Source organism: Amblyomma americanum, chromosome 10 (assembly GCF_052857255.1).
Source record: "Amblyomma americanum isolate KBUSLIRL-KWMA chromosome 10, ASM5285725v1, whole genome shotgun sequence".
In the NCBI taxonomy this organism is placed as follows: domain Eukaryota; kingdom Metazoa; phylum Arthropoda; class Arachnida; order Ixodida; family Ixodidae; genus Amblyomma; species Amblyomma americanum.
In genome coordinates, this window is record NC_135506.1 from 41,940,620 (window position 1) to 41,950,240 (window position 9,621).

The following is a 9,621-nucleotide window of genomic DNA, read 5'->3' on the forward strand; positions in this document are numbered from 1 at the left end:
AGTAGAGACTTTCTTCTGCATTAGTTCAGACTGCGGTAGCTGCAAGTCTTAGCGGGACCCTTAAGGGTTAATAAATGACGATGATGATGATGATGAACGCTCGGTCAGGTGGAGGAGATGAAGAGACAATTTACAGAGGGCGCTGGCAAGTTTTGTCGCAAAGATAGTCGTCCACTGTGGTCCTCAGATTCGAATGATGTTGAACAAATACAGAATGTGCCGCAACCAACACTACCGAAAATGAATGTCATGATCATAGGAACATGGTGCGTAGACAAAATCTATCATTTACCCATTAACGCTCTCGCATGATAACCTTCAGCCGGAGTTTGAGTGCATGCACCAATTTTTCGCGAGCAGTGCAGCCGGTCTGCTTTAGCGGACTTAGAGGAACTCGATGTGTCAAACTTCTGTCAACATTAAACAAATAAGTATGGTTGCTTTTGAACTGCGCAGTGCGCTTCCCTTAGTAATGAAAAATTAGGGAGCAGAAAAACAGTGCGCCGCCAGAAGAAAAACTCGTGGCCTCTAGGCATATTGTGCACAAAAGCGGCTCTTTCGTTTGCGAACCACGCGTTGCACAGACGCTCTAAGGCGATGACATTGCTGGAACGGACGCGGAAACACCAACTGCGAAAGGTATGATAGTGGCTATCGATGGATCTCTGCTGACATGCTATTGTGGTCAGGCATAAGCGTTTCGCCCCGTAGTTTTAGCATGATATGATCACGGAAGCTCGCCTCGTTTATCGTACTTTTTTCCTATCATCACCCAAGATGCAAGAAGCCAGCCATAATGTATGAAATTTTATCCATACACATGAGAAGAAATTTTTTTCCGTAATATTATTCATTATAGGTTGCTAGAAACTAGAACTTTGTAATGACAAAGTTTGCAATGCAGTTTGCACAGTCTGGAATCGTGCCCTGCTGTTTTTATGAATAGTCGAGATAACGTGCGAGTAGCATATGCAACAGTCCTATAAGGCCGCTATAGATAGGACTGGTAAGCGGTGTGAATTTGCTTCAGATGTCCCTTGTACTTTGGGTTGTCTCAGTGCAAGATGCAGCCGTCAATTACGTGTATGTATAAAGCAAGACATCTCAGAAACTGACTTCTGAACTCTCATCCTTTCCGCTGAAATAATAATGTTACAGCCACTGTTGCACTATGGCCCCGGACGCCATACAAGCCACGTCCAAGGTGCATCTCTCTTCTATGAAAAGGTATTTTCGGGGGCGGATCCGCATGCGGATGCGATAGCTTGTATCCTGACACAAGGCTAGGGTTGGACGCTGCAAAGAAGCCAGAACCAAAATAGCAAGTTGTTTAAGCGGCAGCTAGCCAAAAGGGATCTTTGGCCACTCTGAGCAAATGAACTTTCCAAGTCTGCAGGTCTTGCAAGGGGGCCTCCGGTTTTTTGTGAAAACCATAGCCTCGGGTTCATTTAAGTACAACTGCGAAGTTATACACTGTAGCCTGAGGCCAGTGGATGATGACATGGCAGAGCAGGGCAGGAGCACTGCTTGCCGCTGTCCAGACAATTCCTCGACCTCAAATGCGGTCTCCTTCAGCCTTCATTTCCCACGTGCATAGGCCTACAGTTTCTCTTGTGTCGTAATGAACCCTTCGAACCCGCGGGGAATCCCTGGAGGAAAAGGTTTGGAAATAGGCTCCCGACCACGACAGACAACATGAGGCAAGTCAGCCAGTTTGAAAGGGAGGGCTACACCGTTCGAAACTTGCTACGATAAAGTGTTCAAGAGAGGAATAAAACCGAATGTCTTCTTCGTTTTATTTCTCGAGCAAAATTTTGTGCTTTTCAACGTTCATTAACCTCATTAAAAAAGAAAAATTCAAGCATTTTTGTTCATATTTTTTAACAAATGGAAGATGCGATTGGCGCTGTGCCGACGTCAGCTGTATGTTTGCATACCGCACTGCCCTCACACGTATCCTTGCCAAGACTTGACTGAAGTGTCGAGCTCTTGTTTCTGCCAAGATACAAAAAATGTATTGAAACTGTCAAAAACAGATGTTATTTAAAGTTGTGCTCTGGAGCTGGACAAAGTGTGTGTACGTAAAAATGCTTAACGTTTTCGGTAAATGTGAAGATAACGGATTGCTTATGTAATATATCTCATCCACGCATATATTGGCACTTCGAAAGTATATATCGGCAAGTATTATGCATGTGCACATTAATACATTCGAAAATACCTTGTGCCATGGCGCTCTTTGGCCATAGACGCTCTTGCGTCATAAAAACTCATAATCATCAATTATGCACACACAATGTCATAGCGTCACACATATATATACTGTAGGTTGGAAACTCTAGGACTAGACAGCAGAGGAACACCAAACCCGAAAATCACCGAGAAGCAGCAACAGCACCGACAGCCAACCGGTGAGGAACTTCAGTCTGTTCGCCAAGTCATGAGCGTGGCGCACGAGCTTCGTGTGTTCTGAAAGCCCCTCATTCAGTCTCTACCGGCTTCCGCTTGTCTGCGCGCCAGTACACTGAAGTAGCCGCCACCTTCTGCGACTGGCCCCAGAATTTGTTCTCCTGCATGAGGAGGCGCCCAACCATCAACCATTTGAGCCTAATTCTGCGGTACAGGCTAGCGCTTGATGCTTTTGAAGATGCCGAAGGCTGCAGTGACCAGTTTCAGCGCATGGTCAATTTCAACCAGTGGAGCCCCAAACAGGAGCTGCAAGACGTTTACTTCCCACTCGAAGGCAGAGCCAAGGCTTGGACCGAGAAAATAGTAGGCCAATATTCAAAGCTAAGTATGCACAAGTAACCTAGATATGCATAACCAAATGCGGAAACGGTTCATGCATTTGGTAAACATTTTTCTTAGGAATGGCGGTTTTGCATTTGACAGAACGGCATTCTTATCATTAGGCTGGACGCTGGTTTCTTGCGAAAAAGCTATAGTAGATTGGTGAATAATATTGCCACACTGCTCACATTCTGCGAGCGCCACCATGCGGCCGAGCAGCACGTCTTGCATTATCCTGAATAATGCCAGGCCATCTGCCAGGCTGCTGACTGATTCTTTCAAGTGAGTTCATGGGAATGCGATGCTTGGAGCCAGTAGAGGGCTGCGTAAGTCAAGATGAGCACTGGGCCACGAAGTACCATGTCGGTCGTACTTTCCCACCTCTAGGCAGTGCAAGGTCATCTCACGCTGGTGTTTGACTGACTTCTCAAACATGTTCTCCCTTCGCAGTTCCAGTTCTGGAGGCAGTCTGTTCTCCAGGAACTCTTGAGGCACTGACGTCTTGTAGCTCTGCTTCTTGCCCTCCAACAAAGCCTCGGCTTCCACTTTCCACTCCATCTTCGCTTTCCTCTTGGGAGTGACAGACCTGCAGTAATTCTCACCAGCCACTTGTGGTGCAGGTCGTGCAGAAGCTCTGGAATTTCTTTGCACACAAGTGGTGGCAGTGGGCCATGATTTTTCCAGGATGGTCTGAGGCGGATTGGCAGCCAGCCTCTTCAGAGACTGCACTCGCACTTGCAGCCCAAACCTTGCATTCACATCATTCTCAGGCTCATTCCTGGTGATGAAGCCCTTGATGAACCTTCTGACGACAGTTGCTGCATTCCTCCTGCTTTCCAGCAGCTACTGATCCTGGTACCTACTCCAGGTGTTCTCGATCATAATTGCGCCTTTACGCATCTTCAGATACTTCTTCCTTGCAGAATAGCACCGAAATTCTGCTTGAATGAGAGATGCCAAATAGTGATTCTTTTGCTGAAATGCGTCCTCAGTTTCAAACAGGGTCCTTTGGAACCAAATGAAGAGCTTCGTGTGTCCCATGGAGTACTCTTCGGGTGCATGGTCGAGGTGCTTGATGAGCACAGCCACACCTACTTTAGCACTCCCGCCGTGGTACCTGCGCCATGTTTCAGTGCAGAGGCTCCATGTTTCAGTGCAGAGTGCACGAAGCTCCAGAAGTGTATCTTACTGACGCCGGTATGCAAAACCAGCACGGCGCACCCTTACGTTCTCCAGGAGGCCCAATTATTGCACCAGGTGTCCCACAACCTTTTCGTCAAGTTTGGAAGCTTGCTTGTAGTCGTTGGGTTTAATTCAACGAACATACCAAGGGCTATTTGGACATAAAGATCTCCATTACTTCTTGCAACCTGAACTTGAACTGGGTGGCTGCTGTAGGTGGCCGTTTCTTGCTCAGCAGCTCAGACTCTGGAAAGGCAAACTTGATGATGTTGCCAGCACCAGCCATTGCCTTCTTTAGGTCTCGAAACAGCAGGTCATTGTTCTTGTCAAGAATCCCATCAATCTTGTAAGCGACATCCCCAGCATAATGGATGACGCGGAACTCATCTCGTGCAATTCTCTTCTTGAGCTTGTTGCTTGCCACGTTATGGTTGACAAACTAAGGGTGCACGCGAATGGTCTGCTTCATCTTGACGAGGAATGTCTTGTCTGTCGCTCTACCGGGCTTCAGGCATTCCTCGTCCAGCAGAGAGATGATGCCCTTTTGTTTTTCTTGCACTAGATCACAGATGACTGTTGTTTCCTACGACAAATCTTGTGTTGCCAAGATGCAGTACAGTTGCCACTATAGAAAATATTTCTTCCTCCTTGAGTGAAAAGTCAAATATAGAGGGCATCCCTGGCAACCTTGAAATGCGTTATGTCATCAATGCCATATACTTCTGTGCTGTCACCCCGGTTGAGATAAAAATAGAAGGTGGGGTCTCTGGGCAGTGACAGCTTTTCAAGAAGTGAGTACTCGGCGGCAGCAATGAGCTGGTAGAAAATGTGGAAGTTTTGTTCTCCACAGGTCTGCTGCACCACGCGCGACATTTCCAGCAAATAATTGAGGATGTCTCCACCCACGGGGTCACCCAGGTAGTCAAACTCGATGTCCATGTATTTACCGAACCGACTGGAATTGTCGTTCTGGTTTGTCTTGGCATTCCCGAAAGCCTCCAGCACGGTATTGGACTGCAGAAGCTTGTCCTTGACCCGTTCCACGGCGTCCGAGTGGTGGCTGGCAGCGGCCACGTAGTACAGCATCTTTTTGGAGGCCTCGGTCTTGCCCACGCCGCTCTCGCCAGAGATGAGGATGCACTGGTCGCGTCACTCCTCGTGCTTGCTCGTGTACGCCGCGTCGGAGATGGCGGACACGTGCGGCGGCAGTTCGTAGAAGTTGGCATTGCGGTAGAGGTTGACGTAGTCGTCGCTGTAGATATCGACGAGTCGGTACGAGTTCACCGAAACAAAAACAGGCCCGATGTATGTGTAGATGAGGTCCTCGGTGAAACGCATCCGGAGGTTACCCACGAAGGCCTGCACGCTCTCGCAGTCCTCGAGCAGCACGAATTCCTGCACCCCGACCAGGTCGCGTGTGTGCAGGGCATTCTCCATCGCCGGAGCGGAAGCGTCGTCTTGCTCACTCCATCACAAGCCAAGACATACCACTCGGCCGCGTTGTGGCACTCGCAGAATGTCAGCAGTGTGGCATTATTAACAAAGAGATGTGTATGATAAAAGTATGAACTATAAGTATGAAAGATACAATTATGAACAAAAAGATAAAGGTATCAATATAGACCTTGCGAAATACTATTTGAAACTTATATTGGCGGCAAGATTGAATATTGAAAGATGTGTACTGATGCCGATTTGTTCGGTAGTCGTTCTGGAGATGATATGCATTGCCACGTAGCCCACAGCCATAATGCGTTGATTGAAAGTCGTCATAATAAACGCAGTCTGAAGCTTTCCCTAGATACCGGGACAAGTGTATTGTGTATAAAAGGTTACAAATGGTTTGGAATAGTTCAAGTTTGATATCCAAACGTGCTTATTTGGATGACTTCTTTTTAGGAATGCATACTGATCAGCACTCAATACGCTTTTTTTTCTGAAGAAAAGTGATTATCGTACATTTCTGATGGTTGGAATCATCTATAAAAAAATGAAAGCGCCAATATGTGCCTGTTGTTGTTTTCAGTATTATCTCCTCCTTTACAAGGAGGATACACTCTGGCTATATCAATGACGTGAGGAAATATATTCCTGACTAAACCATACTCTTCATAATGTGGTCTAAAACTGCTGCAACCATCTCGGATGCATGTTTTGAATTGAACGAACGGTTTCAAGGTCACCATATTAGGAGCTGGAATTTGCTTTCAGTTCATGCAAATTTAACTTTATTTCAAGTGGCAAGGTAGCGGACATTGTTAACCAGTTGGCTACGGGTTCACTCTGTTAGACAAGCTCAGATGGTCCGTGATAATAAGTGAACGCGCCACCTCCGCAACGCAAACAAAGCTCTTCACTATTTACACTCTGCCTGCGATATTTCCCTGCGCCACCACCACAGCCGATGTCTCTATTCAATATGGTAAATATATTCCAGAAGCTATAGAGGAATTTCATTTATAATAATAATAAGCTCGAAAGAAACAACATGTCAAACAGTACTTACTGCGTTGAACATTTTCGTTTATATGTTGTGGTTATTCGTCATGCTTTTCAATATAGATGGGTGCCTGATAAAGTCTAGGCAGACCTCTTTATAGTTCTGGCAGTCGTAATAGCAACACTAAAACTTTTTGGTGCATAAATTTTTCTTGTTCATTTGAATCCATCATACAGTAGCCCTCTAGCTTGCCATTTTGCCATAGTGATTCAGTACTACAAATATGGGGAATAGACGCAGTCTCGTACCGCTTGTCTAGCACTTACCTTCCGGCTATTCAAGCATACTTGCATCCAAACTCGACTTATTTTCTTTTCAGCTCCCAACACATTTAACTTGCCTCGTCTAAAAGACTAACAAACATTGGACTTGTTTCTGAAAATTCTGAAAAGCAGAGCAGTTTCATAACATTGAACATTTTGCTTTATCTAGCCTCCTTGTTTAATTGTGTATTTCTTCCACTGTGCGTATGGAACTGGAATAAAGGAAACAGAACACCGGCTTTCACATCATACGCGACCAACAACACCGGACGGCACTGGCATAACACGTTTTAGAGGGGTAAGTTTTCTACGTTCACTGAAACCTTAAACCTTTCAACAGTGTGTTACGAGGAACATTTATATCCGGCAGGACCGCGGCCGACTAGCTTTTGTACAGATCACCATAATGCTTTAATGCTTGCTTTTTTTGTCACAGTAAGGTGACCCGAAAGCGTCTTGGTCAGGCGAGTGTCGTGGTTGCTGATGCTCGCTCGTGAGAACACATTTCTGTGGTTTACAAGTACAAAAAAAATCCGACAAGGCGTACTGCGGATCGAATTATGGTTGAGTTGCTTTTATTTTACTGAGCAATGTTTTTAATGATTTTGCTTTCAATTTAAAATAAGACATGTCGGAAATGCTTTACAGAACACAGGACTGCGTTCTAACTCGATGCAGACAAAGCTGAGGGGTTAATAACATATACTTCGCCTCGATTTGTGCAAGGAAAGTTAAACGATCCTCTTAGTGACTATTGACGTTCCGGCTGGGCTGAATGAATGGAAGTAATTTTTTCAATGAGCGACGAGGTTTTCCAAGCTGCGGCTTCTGGTAACGACTGCGTTCTTGTGTACCTATGCGTTCTACATCGGTCATCTTCGCAGTTCTGCAAAGCGGTGCCAGCTTTACTAATAACTTACGGCAACTTTCTTATTCTGAGAGAGGTATGAATATTTGATTGTTAGTTTCAACGTTTTACTTATGCAAGCTACAGTACTGAATGTGCAGAAAGAAATAAATCATAGGTACACACGCTTTCGGTCGACATAAAACTTCTGCTCCCCCATCCTAAGTTCCCCAGCGTAAGGGCACCTGGAATAATCTTTTTTATCCACGTGTGCTTGATCATCATCGCGGTTTTAAAGATTCTTAAAAAAGCATAACTTTTATAAGCAAAAATGATACTTGTTGCACTCAGCATGTCTGCTAGTCCTTTCCTGCCATCTTAAAATCTATGCAGGAGACTCAATATAGTTTTAAGACCCGTTTTCTCCCACACCCAGCTTTTTTTATGCGAAGACCATTGACTGTCTTCAGAGACAGGAAGGTGCTGCTGAATTTTTGTGTTTGATACAGGCTTTGGCACGGCGCACGTCTGCGCTCCCCATCGTCGCGCTGCTCTTTAGCCCGACGTCGACGCGATATTGCAGTTGCGTCAGTCACTCAGCTGTCCCTTGTAGCGATACGACAGTTATAGAATTTTGTTCCAGTTGCTTGGAAAACATGAACCGTTTCGCCTTTGGCGTGCTCAGCAATCCGTATAGGAGCCGCACCGCTATCTTCTTTACGATACGGCCGGCAACTCGGCCCGCAGCTAAATAACAACAGAGTCTTCTATGCAAGGCTGGCCATAAACCATCTGTGTATTCTCAAAGCCATGTAGAAGTTATCGTCTCCTTTGCCTGTGCAGCAAACCCCACAGTTCAGGTAAATGACTTACATGTTGCCAAAATAGTAGTCTTGGGTGCTGTATAACGCCGACTGCGGCCATCAACCAGCTTCTTGAGGATGACCAGCTTATCTGTGCGCTTCTTTCCTCGTACGTGTGCCTGTGCTCTGTCGATAATAAAAATAATAGGTGCGGGTTCCTTCAAGTTTTCAAATGAGGAACGTTTCAATTTAGACTTAGCAGTAACACACAGACGTATGGCCCACTCTCTGAGTGTCCAAAAATTTATTTTACGTCAAGAGCTGCATTTTGCGAAAACGTTTTAGCCTTTTCGTATCCGCTCTCCCGCCGTGCTTTCTACAGTCTCTCCATCTTTGTCCGTCTGTGCACTCAGGTGCAGAGCTCGGCACCTCGCTTTTGCAAAAGTGAACCTCTGTACCTGCAGGGGCTCTCCACCTCCGCGCCACCGCGGACGCCCTAAGACCGCGAAATCGGCCGATGTTTTTCAAACAAGCAGAGTGGTAATCACAGGTTTCAAATGGAGCTCGCCTCACCACTAGATGCTAAGCTTAACTAGATAACATATTAGCACCTATGTACTTACAAGCGTAGACGATAGCCTGCAAAGCATAGCGAGGACACACCGGCCTCATTAAAGGACACCCTATTTCATTTTATTCAGTAATATTAGCCAGGTTAAGCAAGAACAGCCCGCAAGTTTATCTCAGAAGTATCAACGAATTGACGGTTAGCTACATTGTTAGTCGTCTCCCGGTACACTCACCTGTACTGAGCATTCATGATAAACGCTATCTTCAGCGTAAAATGCATTGTACGGGAGATAGTGAATGCTCTGCGAGGACTTCTGAAATGTCGTATGAGAATTACTTTCTTTCATTGCAGATTTGCTTTCGGCTCAGTATCCACAATATTCACATTTGCGCGCCACGGTGCAATCCATATCAATGTTATTGCGAACGAAATGCTTAGTAGTAGGAAAAAATTGAAGATAGCTTAAATTTTTAGATCGCGACTACTTCCAAAACGCGTAAATTAAGAAGTGAATAGCGCTCTAGCCTTATTCATTCACTTTGCCTAAAACTTCTACAAATATGGCATGACTCAAAACAACTCATTCCGCAGTTCAGTATCAAATCTCAATGGCAGATTTATTTGGTTTGTTTATTCCTATATTGAGCCTCTTCACACTGTTTCCT

At 45.5% G+C, this 9,621-nt stretch overlaps 1 pseudogene; it reads right to left on the reverse strand.

Annotated features, from left to right (window-relative positions):
- Window positions 1-1,947: 1,947 nt before the first annotated feature.
- Window positions 1,948-5,409, reverse strand: LOC144108217 (unconventional myosin IC pseudogene; annotated as a pseudogene).
- Window positions 5,410-9,621: the final 4,212 nt, after the last annotated feature.